This window comes from Nelusetta ayraudi, unplaced genomic scaffold, assembly GCF_046127955.1.
Source record: "Nelusetta ayraudi isolate G7.1 ecotype Tasmania unplaced genomic scaffold, CSIRO-AGI_Nayr_v1 ptg000052l, whole genome shotgun sequence".
NCBI lineage: Eukaryota > Metazoa > Chordata > Actinopteri > Tetraodontiformes > Monacanthidae > Nelusetta > Nelusetta ayraudi.
Genome location: NW_027466102.1, coordinates 5,836,720 through 5,846,118, shown reverse-complemented (window position 1 = coordinate 5,846,118; position 9,399 = coordinate 5,836,720).

The following is a 9,399-nucleotide window of genomic DNA, read 5'->3' as shown; positions in this document are numbered from 1 at the left end:
GACAGGACTGCCACTGTCACACATGGCACCACTGTTCCACACTGTAACATGCATGGATTTCCCTTGGGTATCCTCGACGCAAGCTACTTTAGGCACCTCTTCTTTCTGGCCATCACGAGATTGCAAAAATCGCGACTGCCTATCAGAAGAGAGGAGCAACTCCCTCTCTGGGACGTAGACCCAGGAGACAGGCAATACATGTTGTCCGATGACTGATGCAATTCCTGCTAACCCGCAGCATAGTTCACCCCAGACCAGACAGTTTAAATACCTCATTAGGATCTTGCAATTCACAAGAACCAGTAGCAGGAAATCAAACGCTCTCCAGCTGTTTTATTAGCCACATGAGAATATCTGTCTTCCCCCTCCTGCAGTTCTCGGATGCGAAATAAGAGACTCGGAGGAAAAATGGCTGCCCTCCATCATCTCCAAGGGCTTCAGCCAAGCTACACACTCTGCAGCAGAAATCTGACCGAGTCCAACAACACTGGCAGGAAATTAATGACATTCGCAATGCTAAGTGGCTATCTTTTACCCCGTTCGCTCGATCCACGGAGGGACAAAAATAATGGCTTTACAATCATTTCATAATTTAATTTCATGCTGTTTGATATTCTGAGATATAAAGGCAGATTTCGGGGACACATTTTTGTGCGCGTGCCCAAACAGGATATGTCTACATGCCGATAACTACCGACGTGGAAGCGCCAAAGGAGCGCTATCAATCGCGTTCAGGGAAATGGAGGGAAAGGGAAAGCACGGCCAGGTTTGAAGTCAAGGGGGCGAGGCATGCCGAGGGCCAGCAGACAGGCCATGACCTCTGCGGCGGGATCGGAAAAACCTCTGACAGGACACACAACGTGCGGAAGAAGATGGATCGCCCCAGGAATAGCACCGAGGTTGTTCTAACTGGACTGGCTCGTGAAAGGACATTCAGCAGCACGGTGCAAGGTGATGTTTTTTGCTTTGCTTTTTGTCATTTGAATGGCCCCAAGTTGATTGTTGGATGTGCCTGTAGTTTAGTTTGTTCAATTTTATGTACAATTAGATACACATAGAACCACACGTTTGATCGAAGAGTCGGCGGATGAAGCTTATATTTGCCTGCCCTTTCAGATGCTGCCAAAACAACATTGCGAACACATAGCGTAATTTTATGAATTAACCAAATTACCTCCCGAAAAAACAAAACCACAGAAAAACAAAGACTTCACGATGAGCTGATGTAAGCACACGTTACCACGTCCCGATAATAACAGAAAGATAGAGCGACACAAAGAAGAGAAAATAAATAAGTAAATAAATAAATACATACATAGAATATTGCTAGCTTTCTTGACATCTATTTCCAACAGTTTCCAACAGTCAATTAACAAACTTTCAGACTGTTGAAACATTTACAGTTTACTTGTTGATAAGTCGCTTTGTCAATCTTTTTAAAAACACCTTCACTGCATTTAAATGTCATAGTTATTTTGTCCCCCCCTGTTTTTTCCATTGTGTATTAAATAACGTAAAAGGGGGGGGTAGTAAAAGTCAGCTCGATTCTCTCGGCCGTGGCCTCTGTGATCAGCGGCACGTCAGCGCGGGGAGCTGAAGCCCTTGTGCAAACAGCAACGCAGTGAACAGTTGGCAGGGTGGCAGACATGCAAAATTCCTCACGCAAAACTCCGGCATCCTGGTTTGCGGTAATGCGATTACGGGACACGGGGAGGAGCTGCGATTTCTGTGGAAAAACATAAACAGAGATTGAAAACACGGTCGTCTTCTTGGAATGATTTTTCTTATGCAGTTTGTATATTAAGTATATGGTGTAGTCAGAGATCAGGAATACCTGATGTACGGTGACAAATGATCTTCATGTATGACCCATCGTCCTGTCAGAAGCCGTTAGCATCCCGGTTGCACAACGTAAGGTTACACTACGTTACTACAGTAAAAGTGTAGTAACAGCTTATCTCGACACTGTCAAGACACGCTGAAAAAGATATCAAGTGATTACCATAGCATAAATATGGTACCGGCATTTGTGACGTCATGGGACTATCTGGATAACTTGCTCTGACGACTCCACCCACTTTGAGGTGGTACTCAATTGTCATGGAAAACGACAAAGAAGAAGTCTAGTTGAGTAGCGTTATACTATGCTAATACTACTAATACTATGATGGAAAAGTTCTGTTAGATTAGCTGTAGTAATTCAGTAGCGTCAGCCCATAATGGCACCGAAGTCCATCAGTGCCAAATCAGGACTGTTTTCTCTGCCCGAGCTCTTTTCTTAACAATGAAACAAACAGAACAAACAGGAGGAGGTCAAATTGTTTCCATCGTACCAGTAGGAAGCACCGGGCAGTAGCTACGCCGCTTAGCTGGAGGCAAAAGACTGGTTTCCTGAAATGTAATGACAGAGGTTCATCCAATCCCTTGTCCAAGACTTGCCTCGCCTTTACAAGCTTGTTCTCTTTTACGACCTCTGAAATTAGCAGTTGATTTGCAATGTTAATGTTAATCAAAACATCTCTGTGGTGCGACCTCTCCAGGGTGTCACCCTTCCTTTTCCCTATGACAGCTGGGATAGGCTGTCGTAGACCTTGAGTGCTGCAGGTATAGAAGACGGATGGATGTGTCTCTGTGGCGAACTTCATGGACGCTTGGCAGTTTAAATTAGACAACATTTTACCTTTATCAAGCTGTACAGTGTTGGTGAGTAATCCACTACTCTAATTAAAGTACTTTTTAAGTAACGGAGTAATGTTACGTGGTTACTGTGGCAAAACTGGTCATTTTATAATTTATCATAATTACTTTATCATGTAACGATTCTATTACTTTTCAGAAATATTTTGAGAGCTAGAAATATCTTATTATCCACAAAATGTCTGAAATTTAGAAAAACAATCAAAACAATGATGTCGCAGATTGATGACGTAGCCGTGCATGCAACGTTATTGATATGCGACGACGCACCAAAACAAGCATGGCGGCAGCAGAAGAAAAAACAGTGATTGCGTTACTTTATCATTTTTAACTACAGTAATTAGTAATTGATTACTTATGAAATGAAGTAGTTAAAGAAGTGATTAGATTACTTTTTAAATGAGTAATCTGTAATCAGTAGTTGGACTACTTTTATGGACTAATCCTCAACCACACTGAAGCTGTAAATGTATACTTACTTCTTAGTTTCACCCTGTAATGCAGTTCACAAAGGAACCTCCATCTAAACTGGCCGTGAGAATTCCCTGGTTTATGCTCTGACGTAATTGCCCAGAAGTGAAGAAAAAGAAAAAAAAAGGACCTGGCTGTGTCGAGCCACGCGTTAGCCTCAAACGACCCGTCGCCGCGACAGCGTTCGGGGGCAAAGGCGCGGGGTTAAGTTAGTCCAGATCATATCTGTAAATGAGGTCTCGGGAGCGCCGGGGCTCGGCATTTTTCAGTGGCAGGCCCGCTACAGATAAAGCTAATAACACCAGGCGGAGGACGAAACGGCACAGCCCCCCCAGATTAGGCTGCGAGATGAGGAAATGCGATGGAATGCGGGCTTTTCAACACTCCCAGCTTGATTCCATCTGAGTGAAAACATCTCCCAGTGTCGGCGGCCTCTGCGGAGCGTCGTTCTCCTGGGTGCTCATTCAGAAGAGGGGGGATAATGGACTCTGTGAGAGAAAACAAAAGGGGCGATACGACGTCGGAGGGACTCAAACAAATGCCAGAAGAAGAAACGCTAGCAGGGAAACTGGCCGTCGCTTTTAAGAGCTTTAATCAGTGCGCGGTTCAGCAGGAGGACGAATGACTCCGTCAGCCTTCGCTGCTCTCCGCTGTATTGAGCGTTTGCACGCTTGGTGTTTCGCTGCCCCACCAAGTTCAAACAAGAGTCCTTAATTGTATATTTGAGCGAAGCTGATGAAGAGAGGAATGCGCATGTAAGTGCAGCGTGAAAGACGAGACGTCTCTCGCAAATTATGCAACATGCCGCTGCAGCCACCAGCTCTCTTCCATGCGAACAAGTGATTATTTTGTATCAGGAGTCAGTTGTTTTCACCATAAGGGTGGCGTTGCCATGGAGACGCACAAAACGAGTCAAGTATCACGTGTCCGAGATTTCAATTTTCACTGTCGGTTTGATTTGCGCCCGGTACGACAAAGACGTTTCTCATTCGCGCGAGCCGCCGCTAATGCCAGTATCGGGTGTCCGCTCCGATAATGTTGCCATGACTCGGTGAGCACAATTCAACTTCTGTGTGATATCATCAGTGTTTCACCAGCAGAGCGGAGCCAAAACGAGTCGTCTGAGCGGTTCGGAGGCGTTTTAGAATGAGCAGCGCAACTTGTAGAAGTTAGTCAGCGCTGCCATTCGCTTTTGGCCATTGGTCAACAAGGGGACTGGTTTGAGGTTTAGAGTTTGGATGTTTTTTTTTTTTTTTTTGTATGTGTATAGCCCTGCTTCAAAGGGCTTCACACTCACTCAATACCCTCTATCCTAAGACCCGCAAAGCAGGTGTGGAAAATGAACAAACCCCAGAGGACTGGTAGACGTGAAGTAGAGGTCACATGTATAGATCACAACAGCAAGACAGTGATCAGTAGTGTATATTGGACAGTCCATTAGTTCTAACCCATGTAAGAGTCAAGAAGCCCAGAGGGATGTGAGGAATGACATGACTTTATCCCGGGACAAGGTGGAGGAACCAGACGCTCACGATGAGGCTCCTTCTCCTCTAGGTGGCAGGTGAAACTGTATTGGGGGGTGGATCAGTCTGACGGCAGGAGGCGTGGTCGACCTGTCAAGTTTGACAGACCGACCGTAACACCAGCTGATAAGGCCGTCACCACGTGACCGCTGGATCTTCTGAGGAAGACGGGTGTCGGGTATTTGGGACGTCATAGAAAAGAAGAAGTTACTATTTCTATGTATTATCAGTGTATGACAAATGCGGTCCAGGAACCAGGTGATGACATGTTTTTGATGAGGTGATGACAGCAAAAAAACATCACCACATAACACAGAACCTTGAAAAGGATCTCTCAAAACATCGGCATTTCATTCACAATAAGAAAGATGCAGTGACTGCAACTTCTTCCTGAACTCAGGAAATACAATTAACTCTAATTATATTATACTATATTAAAATGTTATAATTAGATAAAATGATTATTAAGAGATATTGTAGTTTGTCCTTAAAAATTGTATCAGTTTAAACAGTTTACAGATTTAAACTTTGGTTTACTTCCAACAACAAGCGATGTTTGTTTGGTCAGACACCCAGGCCTTTTCAAAACAAGGAGTTTATCACTCAGTTTTAGTCTCTGACTGTCACTGATCTTATCACAAGTTTCATGAGCATTAGTGAGTCAAAGCAATATCTCATATCTCGTTCATGAGCTTCACCTCTAACAACATGGAACGTCACAAGTCAAGATGATACCATGAATTCATTTGCATGTGCAATGGAGTCCTCCTTGTGGAGAAAGTGTTTAAAACACGATACTGCGGATCATATGCCTTTGATGAAACGATTGTTGCATAACAGAACAGGTATGTTCATGCCAGAATTAATTTAGGTAGGGGTCTGCCGCCCATTGGCAGATGAGTGGCAAAACCTGCCGAAAAGGACTTTGATTTTACACTATTCAATTGTTATCTTTGTGACCTCTGACCTCTGATAATCCTCCAACATCCTGTAGTATGTCAAGGTCTTTGTGATAGATTTTTTTTTTATTATTATTATCAACTAACCCCTCAACCCTTCTAAATCACTTTAGGTTTAGATATAGGTTAGATATAACAATTAAAAAAAAAAAAGGAAGCAAAGTTGAAAAAGGATTTTATGACCAGTGCAGGATCTCCCTTCCAGCGTTGCAAAAGCTTGAAGGTCATGGATTTCTCTGTGTCCGAACACGAGTGGGCCTGAAGGATTTTAACATCGCACTTTCGCAAAGGAACAGAACGTGCAGTCCCAGATTTACTGCGCATGTGTGGAATGCCTGCTGCACGTGAGCCGCCCGAATGGTGCACGTTTCATGAAAGTCCACACCTCCTTTTTTTGATATTGTGACCTCAACAAGGGCTTTGGGAAGCCTGCTCAGAAATCCATCCTTCCCAATGTCTTGGCATAAATGGACTTCATGAGTTCTCTGGAGGAATTAACCAAGATAAACTTCAGTGCATTAGTCATGTATGTACATGAAACACATACATACATACATACATACATACATACATACATACAAGTGTGGAAGCCTACTCACTTCTCCGCGACCGAGGGAGAGTTGTGAAATTTTCCCCTGAGCACTTGAGTAATTGAATAACTGAATAATTAGTTTGTTGTGACTAATTAGTCCTGAAAATATTATTCTCTAGCACACGTGTAACTTTTCAATGCCGGCCTGGGCGGCTTGTCGTCTTCATCTTCTTCACAACAGCAACGAGGATTCAGTCTAAGCCTGACACAGCTGCGTTTGGGCCTCAAAGGTCAGATTTAATGTTTAGTGTCACCAAACTGATGAGTTTTCCACTGCTCCGTGTGCAAAGTCTTGACGCAACTGTCACCCCTCACGCCCTCCCAGCTTATGTTATATGTACCAGCAACAATTTCCAAGGTGAGGTTTCTATCAACTGTCAGGAGATGTTTCACATGGAGCCTTTTCTCTGTATATTAATTGGCACATTGACTTCCCATCCTCAGAGTTTCCACTTGGAGTTATTTAATTATCTCCATATTTGGACTGTTAGACACCACAAAGGAAGAAAAAAAATGACCCAGGGATGACTTTCATTGTTTTTGGGTGAATAACAGACAGAAAATTGGAACCCCAACAAAAACTTTTCCTAAGGCCAGAAGTACACTTACTGAGAAGAATAGCTTCAAAATGTCACATTTTGATGAAACACTTGCATAACTGTGCACTTGTTCACATTGTCATTCAGGAACCACGATCTGGATCCGTTTCTTTTAAAATATATATATTTTTTTTTGGTTGTTGTTGTTGTCGTTGTTGTTTTGTATGTTTGTTTGTTTGTTTTTTTTTTAACAAATTCTGTCTCCAAACATTCCAGATATTTATTCACATTTGGTGAGTTTTGAGTTGATGTGACACTCCTGACTGTTGTGGAAACATCCGAAGTTCACTGTTGGATAATATCTCAATAATTTTCTCAAGCAAGGGTCAGTGATGTAGTCGAGATCACCTTAACTGAGACAAGAACACTACCGAGACCAAAGAGTACAGAGGCAAGACAAAGGCCAAGACAGACCATATCATGTCCAAGACAAAGCCAGGATCAAGTCTGAGTTGAGACCAAGACCAAAAAAAAAAAAATAGTAGATTCAACAGGGCACCACCACTTGAGTTATAAAAAGAAAGCGTCATATTATAGCATTTCAGAGGTCACTCAGCTCATGAAGAGAAGAGATACGGAGGCCTAAACAACTGTAGCTGCGTTTCCATAACCCCTAGAATTGCGCAAAACCTAAATATCGCAATAAAAAAACAATAATGCAAACGCCTAAACTTGGAAAAAACCTCTCAAATATTGCTAAAATGTTTTGACGCTCTCAGCTGAGGTGGTTTTTCAGATGTATCGATATAGAGGTATATCGCAAAAGTGTCATTGAAACACTTTTTCCGCATTTACTTGTCAGTGGACGTGACGTACGGGGTCACGTGACCAATTCACTTCAGGTGAAAATGGCGCATTACGTTTGGACGGAGGAGGAGATGGAATATTTTTTTTTTTTTTACAAGTAATCTAAGAGAAAAATCTAACAACCATTCATAACAGCAAACAAACGTAAACAAACAGTAGCAAATCGCAATTGTACTTTGTCGAAATTTGAGAAATATCGCTTTTAATTTGCGAAAAACTGTTACGGAAACGCAGCTTGTGGCAACAGTTGCGAAAAAAAATATGCATTGTGGTATGTATTTTTATGCATCCTATTGGTTGCATTTGATTTAAAATGTGTGATAACTGCAATGATGCTGCACCTCCTGGGGAAAAACTCTGGAGTCACTGAATGGCAATGAGTTCACACTGGTCGCTCTGTGCCCTCAACAGTGATTTCTTCTGAGCGTCAGTTCAAACGGTTTCTATTTGTTCCCAAAGGAATTGGACTGAGTCGTCCAGGCGCATGTGGCCAAGCAACAGAAACAAATTTCACGGCGACCTGCGGCAGCCACAAATTCAGGTCCGCACCTCCCAGAAAAGTTACATAACCGCTGAATGAATTGTCTGGTTATTGGATATTTAAAGACGTGTCACCGCAACAGTCCTAGGTCTTTACCCAGCATCCCCCAGTGCACGTGCAGTGCAGGAAGCCCATGTGTGTGAGTTAATTGCGGATATAAACAGAAGTCAGCTGATGATGATGATGATGATGATGATAGCTAACACATGGAAAAACAATCAGGCAATTGCTGTGGATGTTTTATAATAAGTGGAGTCTAAAGACTTGGAGATGGCACATCATCATTTGTCTCAAGAGTTTCTATGCTATTGGATTTCCTTGGTTACTGAGGGAGCCAATGACTGGTTTCTGTTTTTCCTTCCAAAGGGCTAAACATCAGAGTAATCTTACATGAGCAAAAGTTGAAATAAAATATGATAATCCATGATATATTTGTAAGTAAGCCGTCCAACAAACAAAAAAAGATGGAAAAGCAACCTTTTTTGGAATCTGTTAAAGGGGCAAGATGCATTTTTTTAAATCACTGTCAGAAATGTGTCAGGTATGTAATATTAATCAACAGGATCTTTAACCTTTACCTTTGCAAGATAATGCATTATTTTCCAAGAAAATAAAAAAAAAGTTCCTAGATTTTAAACCCCATCTCTGCGTTTGTGAGTCTGACGGGGACAGTGACCGGATCACGCTGACTGAGTGTGACTGAAAGACCCATACAGTCATACAGTCCGGTTAATTTTCAAAATAAAATACTGCGATTGACAAATGCAGTCATGGCTTGAGAATACCTCAAGGTTTGAGGGTTGTTTTATTTTACATATATATATATACATATATATATATATATATATATATATATATATATATATATATGTATATATATATATATATATATATACACATATAAATATATATATATATATATATATATATATATATATATATATATATACATATATATATACATATATATGTATATGTATATATATATATATATATATATATATGTATATATATATATATATATATATATATATATATATATATATATATATATATATATATATATATATATATATATATATACATATATATATATTGGAGAGTACCTGTACAGTATAAGTATAAGTATGTAATCATTTTGGAATGTTCCAGTGAAAATAAAAATAAAATCTTTCCACAAAGGAATTATCATTGTCTTTGGCATTCATTT